The 15,749-nt window shown below is 42.1% G+C and overlaps 2 long non-coding RNA genes across 2 annotated transcripts; one reads left to right on the forward strand and one right to left on the reverse strand.

The window, feature by feature from the left end:
- The first annotated feature begins 863 nt into the window (after nt 1-863).
- On the forward strand, nt 864-1,753 carry LOC146579061 (uncharacterized). The gene is made up of 4 exons (XR_014891659.1): nt 864-1,022; nt 1,114-1,176; nt 1,270-1,332; nt 1,449-1,753. It is a non-coding gene; the product is annotated as an uncharacterized LOC146579061 (long non-coding RNA).
- An 8,273-nt stretch (nt 1,754-10,026) lies between these two features.
- LOC146579062 (uncharacterized) lies at nt 10,027-10,916 on the reverse strand. The gene is made up of 4 exons (XR_014891660.1): nt 10,758-10,916; nt 10,604-10,666; nt 10,448-10,510; nt 10,027-10,331 (listed from the first exon to the last, which is right to left on the reverse strand). It is a non-coding gene; the product is annotated as an uncharacterized LOC146579062 (long non-coding RNA).
- Nucleotides 10,917-15,749: the final 4,833 nt, after the last annotated feature.

A 15,749-nucleotide genomic window follows, 5' to 3' on the forward strand; every position in this document is an offset into this window, starting at 1 on the left:
GGGCCATTTCTTCTGTAAGGGGTTTCATGGTTTCAGAGTAGTTTTTAACACAACAGATAGTCGCAAATAACATTCAGCCCTTTAGAAAATAAACGCTACAGTGATACTTCTAAAACACGCTGCACACAATGTCACCTTTTCCCCCAAAGCAGCCAGTATCGCTCTTTTCAAACTAATCGTCTTTTAAATACACTCATTTTGTGATTCTGGTGTCACACCATGCACCGATGCAAGCATTTTATTTATTTAAAAACGGATCAAACGGGCCATTTCTTCTGTAAGTGGTTTCATGGTTTCAGAGTAGTTTTTAACACAACAGATAGTCGCAAATAACATTCAGCCCTTTAGAAAATAAACGCTACAGTGATACTTCTAAAACCAGTCGCCCAGACCCGCTCCAACTTTTCAACAGCTGGCTAATTGTTTGAATTTGTTCAGGATTGTAAAAGCCCACCGCTGGGTATCACTTAGTTGTTGAGAGTACCATGCGAACAAGGGTCCAGCCTATTGTTTAAAGTGGCCAGTATTGGCTCTTTTTGTAATTCCTCGACAAGGTAAATGGGGGCAGGTGATACCAGTCGGGTGGGGACCCCGCCTATTGTCTGAAGTATCGGCTCCTTTGTAATTCCTTGAGAAGACAAAAGCCCTGTAGGGCCTCATTTAAATTGATTGGAGACATACCTTTCTTTTTGGAAACACCCACCCTATATAAAAAACACGCTCAGAGCCCGATACCCTGAGCCATTTACGCCTCAAGATTCGCTGCAGAGCACACCATTTTCTTTGCGATCATCAACACTAACATCGTTCTTTATAACATGGACATCGTAAACGGTAAGTAAAACAAAACCTATTATTGGATTTTTAAAAAGTGTTATGTTAACATATTATAGGATATTCAAACTATCTTTTTTTCCTAAAACAAAAGCTTAATTTTTAGGAGTTCGGGAGAACGGCCCAGGACCCTTTTCTTTAGAAACGGGCGCTTTTACAGCTGGAACTAGTTCTCTAACAGGCACAAGGTGTGTACAGCATTACTGGATTTTTAAACGTATGTATGTTTTAAACTAGCGATTGTTTTAAATTATGTAATAACGTTTTTGTTTGTTCCAGGGTTAACAAACTGAGCAGGAAAACATTCAGACACCGCTACCACAGAGCCCTACCTTACATCAGGTGTGTATACAACGGGATGTATAGTTGTGTATTTTTTTTTAAAGGGGTTTAAACAATTACAAATGTTCTAAACTGACCGTTTTACACCTACAGAGCCACGCCAGAGAACCGGGTGTGTGGAGAAGCAGGACCATCCCGAATAACGCACACTACAAGGTAAGCATAGGCATATATAAATTAGATAAAAAGAGATAGAGAGGGAGACACGCTTATTCAGTTTGAAATGGGTACATGTATAATATGTTTTAACACATGTCTATCTATCTTCACAGACTGCAGAACAGCACCCCTCCTCATAATGATCAGGACACCATACGATTCCAGACGTTTTTGGAATGTTTAAGCAGTATCGACCTCCCAGAACAACAAAAACCTGGAGCTTTGTGCAACAGTGGAGAGTCAGAACCGATCTTCATCAGCGAACCTGCAACACCCCCGAGTGAGTGGCTACCACGCGATTTCTCTGATGTTTTTGAGTACAGCATGTCAGATTTTGATCTAGTTCATATACCCACCACCCCAGAATGTGTCAGAAATAGCGTTGATTCACACATAGATTTCGAAGAAGACGGCATAACAGACTCTCAAATATCAGCGGCGTATGATGCTTACATAAAGCTTCCAGACGCTCAGCCTGCTGAACAAAGTCATATAGCTTCAATAGCTTCAATAGCTGATAAATTATGTTTGATTGAAGCTAGACTCAATCAATACCACCAAGAAGCACAGGTACAAAGGCAACAGATTACCAAACTCATAAACAAAGTGTGTAGTACATTAGACAACATCTGCAGCAAAATTTCAAGTCCCTGACTTTTAAAATCCAGACCATGGACCCTCCAAATAAATTATTTAAACATAATAACGGAACCTCCACTCCTGTTAGATGTTTTGACTTAGAGACTTTTATGCAGTGGGCTGAAGAAACAGATAAAAAATTAGACGATATTATAGCTAGACTTAATAGGGTGCCTGCATCAGCCTCATCCGATACACATCCTTGTCAGACTGTTCCTACGTCTGCTATTGCTGATGGGGCTATTGTTGCTAATAATAGTGATAGTACAGCTGGTGTTGCTCGGGCCGTTGCTGTTACTGATGCTAACCATATAGCTTGTGCTGCTGGTGATTTTGCGTCTGATGCACAATCTAGCCGGGTCACCTCTGCTGCAGCTACTGCAGTTGTTATTGAGCCCGTTGTGCAGTCTGGGTCCGGCAGCCGCTCTCAGTCACACATTAGAGAGATACCTAATTTTAATGCTCGCGAATTGCGTGAACGCCTTGATTTTAGGGGTATAAGTCTCGATCATCCAGAACAAGTGCCGGCGCGAGTGCGCGAGTGCTTAGCCAATGTGATAGACAGAGCTGTGGCGGGATCCCAACAGGGCAGTGTTCTAAACGTGGTCCTGCGTGGCCCCTCGCTGGCTTCAGATGTTCAGGCTGTTTTAAACGCTGATGATCGGTATGATCCGGAGCTGTTTCTCGATCAAATTGCACAAGTTATGCAGAGTAATGATGAATCTATCGGTGATGATGAATTAGAGTTTATTGTCACGGTAGCTCAGAACAGTAGTGGCGGGTCTCGCTTAAGACTGGCGCACATACCTTATGATGAGATTCTCTCAAAGAAAGGCAGACATTTATACACACCAAACAACACAAACAACAATTTGTGCTTCTCCCTATGCATAGCACATTCATTAAACTCATCATCCTCTGAGCATGAAAAACTTGCTACAGCTAAACAGATGCATGCTGAAGTAGGTCTATGCGACACACAGCAAGTATCATTCTCTGATGTCGGTAAATTTGAGAAGCACTTCAACATTAAGATTGTAATCTATTACCACACAGAAGGGCGTAAACGCCTGGAATGTTTTTACACACATGAAGAGCCAAACCCTAACACGTTGATGATGTATCTCCATAATCAACATTACCACCTGATTTTAAACCCGACCGCTTTTTTGGGGGGATCCTATGTGTGTAATTTCTGTTACAGTATATATAATACACCATTACAGCACAGCTGTAAACATAGATGTAACACATGTTACACACTCTGTCAACATCACAGGGGACCCACAGTGAAATGCAGCGACTGTAACCGCATCTGCAAATCACAACACTGTTACCAACAACACAAATTACCTGAATTAAAACACAACATGATCCCCTGTGATAATATGAAACATTGCATGCACTGTGGCACCACATATAGAGAATCCAAGAAATTGCCACACAAATGTGCGCAGCCTAGATGCGAGCACTGCCGCGAACCTAAATTAGCAGGAGACTCCGACCATCAGTGTTTCATACAGCCTGTTGAAAAACAGAAGCCTAACGATAAATACATTTTATATGATTTTGAGACGCGGTACCACAACGGTAAACACGAGGCTAACTTTGTGTGTGCGTCTGATCTGAAGGGCAATAAGTTCACATTTAATACATTAAAGTGTGTGGAGGCGTTTGTGCAGCATTACAGACGCCCAAGGTTTCGTGGGTACACTTTCATAGCACATAATGCATCTGGCTTTGATAACTACATACTCCTCGAGTACTTTGTCAGACAGAGCATAACACCTAGTGTCATAATGAGCGGCAGCCGTGTGATTTTAATGCATGACAGGGACTATGACCAGCGGTGGATTGATTCGTTCAGCTTTTTGCCCATGGGCCTTGCCAAAATACCCTCTGCTTTAGGTTTTCAAGACCTGCAGAAGGGCCATTTCCCACACAGGTTTAATACGAGGGATAATGAGCGTTATGTGGGCCCGTACCCAGACCCCTCCTTCTACGGCTATGAGCACATGTCTGAAAGCGATAAGGTGCGATTCATGGAATGGTACCAGGTTGCCTCACAGAATCCCTTTGATTTTCAGGCTGAACTCAGGCGTTACTGTGTTAACGATGTTGATGTCCTGCGTAAAGCATGCATCATTTATCGTGACACGCTACTGGGTTGTACTCAAGTTGATCCATTCATGTATACCACCCTGGCTGCATTTAGTATGGGTGTGTATAAAACGCTGTTTCTGCCTAGAGACGCGCTCGCTCTCACGTATGAAGGGGCATACGTTGAGCAGAACAAGACGTTTTCTAACGTCTCTATTGAATGGCTTCAATATGTGTCCCACACCACCAACAAAGTGGTAAAACATGCTCTCAGAGGAGGCGAACAGAGGGTTGGACCGTATTTTGTGGACGGTTTTGACCCCACAAGTAATACAGCTTATGAATTTGCAGGATGTTTTCACCACGGTTGTGTTAAATGCTACCCCGAGAGTGAAGTTAATCCTGTCAGCAAAGCATCCTATGGACTGCTGCATCGCATGTTTTGTGACAAAGTTGATGCACTGAGATCACAACACAGTGTGAGCGTAATAGTGATGTGGGAGTGTGAATGGGCTGCCTTGAAGCAGACAGACCCTGCAGTTGTGGCTTTCATGCATAGGTACAGAAAGCCAGAACGCCTGAATCCCCGAGACGCCCTTTTTGGCGGTCGCACAAATGCTCTAAAGCTGTACCACAAGACTGCTTGTGATGAAAAAATATTTTACTACGACTTCACCAGTCTCTATCCCACAGTGCAGTCTAAAAAAGACTATCCTGTAGGACACCCTCAAGTCATTTACACCAACTTTGACAAGCTAGAAAATTATTTCGGCTTTGTTAAATGCACAGTGCTCCCACCTAAGGGTCTTTTTCACCCCGTCCTACCCTACAGATGCCATGGAAAACTGATGTTTCCACTCTGCAGCATGTGTGCTGAAGACCAGAACCAGCATACTGCATGCGGGCACAGTGACAGTGAGCGGGTGTTGAAAGGCACATGGGTCTCATTTGAGCTTGAAAAAGCTGTTGAGAAGGGATACAGGGTTCTTGCTGTTGATGAGGTGTGGCATTTCCCCAATAAGACCGACACATTGTTTAAAGACTATGTGAAAGCCTTCCTAAAACTCAAACAGGAGGCCTCGGGGTATCCTGAACATGTGAACACACCTGACGAACAGCAGAAGTACATAGACGAGTATTATGAGAAGGAGGGAATAATGCTAGACCCATCCAAGATTTGTGTAAATAAAGCTGTTCGTAACTGTAACAAGCTGTTGTTAAACTCGTTATGGGGTCGTTTCAGCATGAGGTCAAACATGGCATCATCTGAGCTCATTACAGACCCTTCCAGATTTAGCCAGCTAATGTTTAGCGACCAGTACGACGTGCGTCAGTTTTGTTTCATCTCTGACGACGTCGCAATGGTGCAGTGGCGCCACGCTGATGGTAGAGCTTCCCGTGTGAAGGACGTTAATGTCTTTGTCGGGGCCATGACCACTGCACACGCCAGACTCATGCTGTATGATTTGCTAGACAACTTGCAGCAGCGCGTGCTGTATTGTGACACGGACAGTGTCATTTTCACGGCACGCCCTGGCGAGTGGATGCCTCCTCTAGGTCCGTTTCTGGGGGATCTCACAAGTGAATTAGATTGTGGAGAGGATGGTGTGGAGGATTACATAGCGGAATTTGTTTCCGGTGGGCCAAAATGTTATGCGTATCACACATCGCTGGGCAAGACCCAGGTCAAATGTAAAGGCGTCACACTGAATGCATTAAACTCGAAAGTTGTCACCCACGACTCCTTGAAAGGTTTAGTCCGCAAGTTTGTAGCCAATCAGACATCAGACGCACACCTAGTTGCCGTGTCTGATAGCATCAGACGCGGCAACTAGGTGTGCGTCTGATGTCTGATTGGCTACAAACTTGCGGACTAAACCTTTCAAGGAGTCGTGGGTGACAACTTTCGAGTTTAATGCATTCAGTGTGACGCCTTTACATTTGACCTGGGTCTTGCCCAGCGATGTGTGATACGCATAACATTTTGGCCCACCGGAAACAAATTCCGCTATGTAATCCTCCACACCATCCTCTCCACAATCTAATTCACTTGTGAGATCCCCCAGAAACGGACCTAGAGGAGGCATCCACTCGCCAGGGCGTGCCGTGAAAATGACACTGTCCGTGTCACAATACAGCACGCGCTGCTGCAAGTTGTCTAGCAAATCATACAGCATGAGTCTGGCGTGTGCAGTGGTCATGGCCCCGACAAAGACATTAACGTCCTTCACACGGGAAGCTCTACCATCAGCGTGGCGCCACTGCACCATTGCGACGTCGTCAGAGATGAAACAAAACTGACGCACGTCGTACTGGTCGCTAAACATTAGCTGGCTAAATCTGGAAGGGTCTGTAATGAGCTCAGATGATGCCATGTTTGACCTCATGCTGAAACGACCCCATAACGAGTTTAACAACAGCTTGTTACAGTTACGAACAGCTTTATTTACACAAATCTTGGATGGGTCTAGCATTATTCCCTCCTTCTCATAATACTCGTCTATGTACTTCTGCTGTTCGTCAGGTGTGTTCACATGTTCAGGATACCCCGAGGCCTCCTGTTTGAGTTTTAGGAAGGCTTTCACATAGTCTTTAAACAATGTGTCGGTCTTATTGGGGAAATGCCACACCTCATCAACAGCAAGAACCCTGTATCCCTTCTCAACAGCTTTTTCAAGCTCAAATGAGACCCATGTGCCTTTCAACACCCGCTCACTGTCACTGTGCCCGCATGCAGTATGCTGGTTCTGGTCTTCAGCACACATGCTGCAGAGTGGAAACATCAGTTTTCCATGGCATCTGTAGGGTAGGACGGGGTGAAAAAGACCCTTAGGTGGGAGCACTGTGCATTTAACAAAGCCGAAATAATTTTCTAGCTTGTCAAAGTTGGTGTAAATGACTTGAGGGTGTCCTACAGGATAGTCTTTTTTAGACTGCACTGTGGGATAGAGACTGGTGAAGTCGTAGTAAAATATTTTTTCATCACAAGCAGTCTTGTGGTACAGCTTTAGAGCATTTGTGCGACCGCCAAAAAGGGCGTCTCGGGGATTCAGGCGTTCTGGCTTTCTGTACCTATGCATGAAAGCCACAACTGCAGGGTCTGTCTGCTTCAAGGCAGCCCATTCACACTCCCACATCACTATTACGCTCACACTGTGTTGTGATCTCAGTGCATCAACTTTGTCACAAAACATGCGATGCAGCAGTCCATAGGATGCTTTGCTGACAGGATTAACTTCACTCTCGGGGTAGCATTTAACACAACCGTGGTGAAAACATCCTGCAAATTCATAAGCTGTATTACTTGTGGGGTCAAAACCGTCCACAAAATACGGTCCAACCCTCTGTTCGCCTCCTCTGAGAGCATGTTTTACCACTTTGTTGGTGGTGTGGGACACATATTGAAGCCATTCAATAGAGACGTTAGAAAACGTCTTGTTCTGCTCAACGTATGCCCCTTCATACGTGAGAGCGAGCGCGTCTCTAGGCAGAAACAGCGTTTTATACACACCCATACTAAATGCAGCCAGGGTGGTATACATGAATGGATCAACTTGAGTACAACCCAGTAGCGTGTCACGATAAATGATGCATGCTTTACGCAGGACATCAACATCGTTAACACAGTAACGCCTGAGTTCAGCCTGAAAATCAAAGGGATTCTGTGAGGCAACCTGGTACCATTCCATGAATCGCACCTTATCGCTTTCAGACATGTGCTCATAGCCGTAGAAGGAGGGGTCTGGGTACGGGCCCACATAACGCTCATTATCCCTCGTATTAAACCTGTGTGGGAAATGGCCCTTCTGCAGGTCTTGAAAACCTAAAGCAGAGGGTATTTTGGCAAGGCCCATGGGCAAAAAGCTGAACGAATCAATCCACCGCTGGTCATAGTCCCTGTCATGCATTAAAATCACACGGCTGCCGCTCATTATGACACTAGGTGTTATGCTCTGTCTGACAAAGTACTCGAGGAGTATGTAGTTATCAAAGCCAGATGCATTATGTGCTATGAAAGTGTACCCACGAAACCTTGGGCGTCTGTAATGCTGCACAAACGCCTCCACACACTTTAATGTATTAAATGTGAACTTATTGCCCTTCAGATCAGACGCACACACAAAGTTAGCCTCGTGTTTACCGTTGTGGTACCGCGTCTCAAAATCATATAAAATGTATTTATCGTTAGGCTTCTGTTTTTCAACAGGCTGTATGAAACACTGATGGTCGGAGTCTCCTGCTAATTTAGGTTCGCGGCAGTGCTCGCATCTAGGCTGCGCACATTTGTGTGGCAATTTCTTGGATTCTCTATATGTGGTGCCACAGTGCATGCAATGTTTCATATTATCACAGGGGATCATGTTGTGTTTTAATTCAGGTAATTTGTGTTGTTGGTAACAGTGTTGTGATTTGCAGATGCGGTTACAGTCGCTGCATTTCACTGTGGGTCCCCTGTGATGTTGACAGAGTGTGTAACATGTGTTACATCTATGTTTACAGCTGTGCTGTAATGGTGTATTATATATACTGTAACAGAAATTACACACATAGGATCCCCCCAAAAAAGCGGTCGGGTTTAAAATCAGGTGGTAATGTTGATTATGGAGATACATCATCAACGTGTTAGGGTTTGGCTCTTCATGTGTGTAAAAACATTCCAGGCGTTTACGCCCTTCTGTGTGGTAATAGATTACAATCTTAATGTTGAAGTGCTTCTCAAATTTACCGACATCAGAGAATGATACTTGCTGTGTGTCGCATAGACCTACTTCAGCATGCATCTGTTTAGCTGTAGCAAGTTTTTCATGCTCAGAGGATGATGAGTTTAATGAATGTGCTATGCATAGGGAGAAGCACAAATTGTTGTTTGTGTTGTTTGGTGTGTATAAATGTCTGCCTTTCTTTGAGAGAATCTCATCATAAGGTATGTGCGCCAGTCTTAAGCGAGACCCGCCACTACTGTTCTGAGCTACCGTGACAATAAACTCTAATTCATCATCACCGATAGATTCATCATTACTCTGCATAACTTGTGCAATTTGATCGAGAAACAGCTCCGGATCATACCGATCATCAGCGTTTAAAACAGCCTGAACATCTGAAGCCAGCGAGGGGCCACGCAGGACCACGTTTAGAACACTGCCCTGTTGGGATCCCGCCACAGCTCTGTCTATCACATTGGCTAAGCACTCGCGCACTCGCGCCGGCACTTGTTCTGGATGATCGAGACTTATACCCCTAAAATCAAGGCGTTCACGCAATTCGCGAGCATTAAAATTAGGTATCTCTCTAATGTGTGACTGAGAGCGGCTGCCGGACCCAGACTGCACAACGGGCTCAATAACAACTGCAGTAGCTGCAGCAGAGGTGACCCGGCTAGATTGTGCATCAGACGCAAAATCACCAGCAGCACAAGCTATATGGTTAGCATCAGTAACAGCAACGGCCCGAGCAACACCAGCTGTACTATCACTATTATTAGCAACAATAGCCCCATCAGCAATAGCAGACGTAGGAACAGTCTGACAAGGATGTGTATCGGATGAGGCTGATGCAGGCACCCTATTAAGTCTAGCTATAATATCGTCTAATTTTTTATCTGTTTCTTCAGCCCACTGCATAAAAGTCTCTAAGTCAAAACATCTAACAGGAGTGGAGGTTCCGTTATTATGTTTAAATAATTTATTTGGAGGGTCCATGGTCTGGATTTTAAAAGTCAGGGACTTGAAATTTTGCTGCAGATGTTGTCTAATGTACTACACACTTTGTTTATGAGTTTGGTAATCTGTTGCCTTTGTACCTGTGCTTCTTGGTGGTATTGATTGAGTCTAGCTTCAATCAAACATAATTTATCAGCTATTGAAGCTATTGAAGCTATATGACTTTGTTCAGCAGGCTGAGCGTCTGGAAGCTTTATGTAAGCATCATACGCCGCTGATATTTGAGAGTCTGTTATGCCGTCTTCTTCGAAATCTATGTGTGAATCAACGCTATTTCTGACACATTCTGGGGTGGTGGGTATATGAACTAGATCAAAATCTGACATGCTGTACTCAAAAACATCAGAGAAATCGCGTGGTAGCCACTCACTCGGGGGTGTTGCAGGTTCGCTGATGAAGATCGGTTCTGACTCTCCACTGTTGCACAAAGCTCCAGGTTTTTGTTGTTCTGGGAGGTCGATACTGCTTAAACATTCCAAAAACGTCTGGAATCGTATGGTGTCCTGATCATTATGAGGAGGGGTGCTGTTCTGCAGTCTGTGAAGATAGATAGACATGTGTTAAAACATATTATACATGTACCCATTTCAAACTGAATAAGCGTGTCTCCCTCTCTATCTCTTTTTATCTAATTTATATATGCCTATGCTTACCTTGTAGTGTGCGTTATTCGGGATGGTCCTGCTTCTCCACACACCCGGTTCTCTGGCGTGGCTCTGTAGGTGTAAAACGGTCAGTTTAGAACATTTGTAATTGTTTAAACCCCTTTAAAAAAAAATACACAACTATACATCCCGTTGTATACACACCTGATGTAAGGTAGGGCTCTGTGGTAGCGGTGTCTGAATGTTTTCCTGCTCAGTTTGTTAACCCTGGAACAAACAAAAACGTTATTACATAATTTAAAACAATCGCTAGTTTAAAACATACATACGTTTAAAAATCCAGTAATGCTGTACACACCTTGTGCCTGTTAGAGAACTAGTTCCAGCTGTAAAAGCGCCCGTTTCTAAAGAAAAGGGTCCTGGGCCGTTCTCCCGAACTCCTAAAAATTAAGCTTTTGTTTTAGGAAAAAAAGATAGTTTGAATATCCTATAATATGTTAACATAACACTTTTTAAAAATCCAATAATAGGTTTTGTTTTACTTACCGTTTACGATGTCCATGTTATAAAGAACGATGTTAGTGTTGATGATCGCAAAGAAAATGGTGTGCTCTGCAGCGAATCTTGAGGCGTAAATGGCTCAGGGTATCGGGCTCTGAGCGTGTTTTTTATATAGGGTGGGTGTTTCCAAAAAGAAAGGTATGTCTCCAATCAATTTAAATGAGGCCCTACAGGGCTTTTGTCTTCTCAAGGAATTACAAAGGAGCCGATACTTCAGACAATAGGCGGGGTCCCCACCCGACTGGTATCACCTGCCCCCATTTACCTTGTCGAGGAATTACAAAAAGAGCCAATACTGGCCACTTTAAACAATAGGCTGGACCCTTGTTCGCATGGTACTCTCAACAACTAAGTGATACCCAGCGGTGGGCTTTTACAATCCTGAACAAATTCAAACAATTAGCCAGCTGTTGAAAAGTTGGAGCGGGTCTGGGCGACTGGTTTTAGAAGTATCACTGTAGCGTTTATTTTCTAAAGGGCTGAATGTTATTTGCGACTATCTGTTGTGTTAAAAACTACTCTGAAACCATGAAACCACTTACAGAAGAAATGGCCCGTTTGATCCGTTTTTAAATAAATAAAATGCTTGCATCGGTGCATGGTGTGACACCAGAATCACAAAATGAGTGTATTTAAAAGACGATTAGTTTGAAAAGAGCGATACTGGCTGCTTTGGGGGAAAAGGTGACATTGTGTGCAGCGTGTTTTAGAAGTATCACTGTAGCGTTTATTTTCTAAAGGGCTGAATGTTATTTGCGACTATCTGTTGTGTTAAAAACTACTCTGAAACCATGAAACCCCTTACAGAAGAAATGGCCCGTTTGATCCGTTTTTAAATAAAATAATCGCATCAACCCTGGAAAGAAACCCCAGTAGATGTGTAAAAACTAGTTAAATTAAAACTAGGGGTTTGATTAAATGAAACGCTTGTGAACATGCTGACATCACCCATTCAGAAGAAATTCCCATTTGTGCCGTTTATAAAATAAAATGCATGCCTCACCGCAAGCTGAGACATTGTCAGATTTAGAAAATTAGTGTGATTAAAACACTATTACCAACACTTTTGACTAGAGCACACCCTCTTTGTTAAGGCGCACTGTGAACCAAAACAGCTTCCACTCCGCCAAGAATGAAACAAGATGTCTCCAATCAATTTAAATGAGACCCTACAGGGCTTTTGTCTTCTCAAGGAATTACAAAGGAGCCGATACTTCAGACAATAGGCTGGGTCACCACCCGACTGGTACCAACTGCCCCATTTACCTTGTCGAGGAATTACAAAAAGAGCCAATACTGGCCACTTTAAACAATAGGTTGGGCCCTTGTTCGCATGGTACTCTCAACAACTAAGTGATACCCAGCGGTGGGCTTTTACAATCCTGAACAAATTCAAACAATTAGCCAGCTGTTGAAAAGTTGGAGCGGGTCTGGGCGACTGGTTTTAGAAGTATCACTGTAGCGTTTATTTTCTAAAGGGCTGATGAAAAGAGCGATACTGGCTGCTTATAGCATTTATTTTCTAAAGGACTGAATGCTATTTGTAACATTTACTGTGTTAAAAACTAGCTGGCTGGCTTTGTCTCACTCTTAGTTCAACATTCCGAAATCCCGATTTTTAAATAAAATGATCGCATCAACCCTGGAAAGAAACCCCAGTAGATGTGTAAAAACTAGTTAAATTAAAACTAGGGGTTTGATTAAATGAAACGCTTGTGAACATGCTGACATCACCCATTCAGAAGAAATTCCCATTTGTGCCATTTATAAAATAAAATGCATGCCTCACTGCAAGCTGAGACATTGTCAGATTTAGAAAATTAGTGTGATTAAAACACTATTACCAACACTTTTGACTAGAGCACACCCTCTTTGTTAAGGCGCACTGTGAACCAAAACAGCTTCCACTCCGCCAAGAATGAAACAAGAAACAAAGAATTGCTTTTAAGAACACATGCATAACTGAATGTTGCGATACACCTAAGTGAAAAAATAGTTTAATTAAAAACCCTATGGTTTGATTAAATTAAAACCCCGTTAAAAACACATAAACTCATATAACCCCTCTGATACCCTGTGGTATTTCAACACCTGAACACGCATGCGCACACACACACACGAAACTGGTCAAATCGGTTTGGCTGGCCGCCATCTTGGACTAGTGCCATCGAATTACTGAACGCGCATGCGCACACGCACGAAACCGGTCAAACCGGTTCTCAAACCGGTTTGGTTGGCCGCCATCTTGGATAGGTGCCATCGTTCAGTTGGCCGCCATCTTGGATAGGTGCCATCGTATTACTACTAACAAGCAAGTATTAAGAAGATGTCTGATCTGATCACACATAAAGCAGCACAAAAACATCTGTACAGTGGACAACATTTATAAAAAATGTAAGTAATTTATAGTTAACACAGAGCAACCTTTGTCTGTGCTGCTGTCAGAAGGAATCATCTAAAATCCCCTAGTTGCATTAGTTTAAAAGGATACAAAAGTTTAAATATGTATGAAAAAGAAGGCATTTAAAAATTAAGTTGTCACTATAATAAATTATATTAAAGAGCACCTTTTGGTTGAATTGTTTCCTCTAGTTCACGTCTCCAAACTGACTGACTGCTATTTACCCTAAACATGTGCTGATGCTTCTGCTAGTGTTCAGGGTGCTCACAGTTGACACAGCAGTAGAACCATGTGAGCTTTTTGCATGAATCATTAGGTGGTACTTAATGTAAATTACAGCAGCAAATTGTACTTCACAATTTGGGTCACAGAGCAGTGTAGTAGGTACATCTGCATTTTCTAACCATGTGGAGACTTTATGTAGTGAAAATAGAATTCTTATTTTCACCCAAACCAAAACTAACAAGCAGTTTGTTTAATTGATGAAACTGGTTTAGATTCAGTTTTTAAATGTGACATATAGTAACATGTACTTTGGACTATCAACAATGCGGAAAAAGTAGTGTTAGAGATTTTTAATGTCTATGTTTTCATTCACTTCATTAGATCTCATAGTGTTCAAAGGGCCTGTAATTAAAAGCAGCTGTTTATTCAAATTAGGCAGTGTCATGCCACCTGTGTGTACATAGAGACGATTTATGGGATCTCATTTCCATTCTTTATGGAAGCGGAGAGCTGCCACCCAGGCCAAAGAAAAAAAGAGCTATATTGCATTATAATGAGAAGACCTTTTCATTCTAACAATATGCTTTTCATTTTTGTACAATATATTTTTCACATTCAACAACATAATATCTATAAATATAAATAAATACAATAAATACAATATAAATATTATATTGTACGAATGTACGAAATATACTGTACAAACATAAAAAAGATTAGATTATTATTTTTTTATTGCACGAACATTAAACGTGTTGTGTTCAGAAATCCAAATGCATGGTAGGTGTGGAGAGCCCACGCTCTTGAGAACTGGCAGTGGCAACTTGCAACATGCTGCTTTCAACTTGGACACAAACCAGAATAGCCCACTTCCAAGATTTCTTCGGGAATCACGATGTACCTGAAGACTGTCTCTTGTAAATGCTACAAGAACACAGAACTACTCTCTCTATGGGTAAATTTGTAAAACTCACTTTATGCGAAGTTGCAGCATCTAAAAATGTGACATATTGCTAAGTTAGCAATCATAGCAGTTTTACAACTTCTGTCTCTTACTGCTTAAGGACGTAATGGTAGGCTGCATCTGCCTGTATAAGATGGATAATGTAAAACAAGGAAACCAGCTATAGAAAACTGGGCCGTTGTTATGAGAAGAGTTATTAAATGTTGCTAATTAATCTATTAGCTGTATGTAGGGTCCAGGTTTATTGAATAGGTCACTATATTATTTGATGACTTTACCAATAAAGCACAATGTTTCCTTGCTTATCTAAAAATAAATGAATTAAACCGTGTTTATATTGATATTTGGCTTCAATTTAAAGCAAGGATAAGAATAAATTCTCAAGACTGATGGCTGACACTAAAATAATAACAGATTTCATAGAATGACATAAACAATTATCAAAACACATGTGAAAAGCATATACATTTTTATTCTGATGTACCATTAATATATGTAATAACATGTGACGTGAAAGCAGTAATTTGTTTTTCTGTACAGTAATAAATATCTCTGTTATTACAGCTTGATGCCACAGTGAAGACCCTGTCTGGTTACATCCCAACATATGTTGATCAGAGAGCTGCCAGATGGTTCGGCTTGGAAAACAATGGCACAAGTAAGCAAAGTTTATTTATTAAGTGCCTTTAACTTTTAAACGCCCGTAACGAAATAATTAAGAACAAAACAAAACTTTGCCTAAAAAATTGATGGATAAGATGCACATTAATGAAAATGAGAAGAAACCAGATCATGAGGAGTTATTTGCTTCTAAGAAAAAAAAAGAACATATGCGATTTTCCACTGATGAAGATGATGGTGAAGTTTATGATAGAGGGAAAACACATGTGAACGATGCTACACAACTGACTGACTCACATCAAGGAGATGAGAAAGCTTCATGATCCCATCATCAGATTTTAGGAATGCTGATGAAGATGTATTGGACTCATCTGAGGTTAATGATTGGACTCTACCTTGTAGCGTCTCTGGGTTGTCATTTTGATGACACTGTAATACATGAACCATGCCTCCAGTTTGGAGAAAATGGTCTGGTCATCACATCCATTACATTTCCTCTAACAAACACAGCAGTCAGTACTCTAGGTACATCTATAAGCGATGAAGCAACGGGTTCTGCATCATATGATGTTGTCTGT

The sequence above is a fragment of the Mchenga conophoros genome, linkage group LG3 (assembly GCF_057382185.1).
Source record: "Mchenga conophoros isolate Kocher_MC1m ecotype Shallow Benthic linkage group LG3, M_conophoros_male_GT1.1, whole genome shotgun sequence".
NCBI classification, from domain to species: Eukaryota; Metazoa; Chordata; class Actinopteri; order Cichliformes; family Cichlidae; genus Mchenga; species Mchenga conophoros.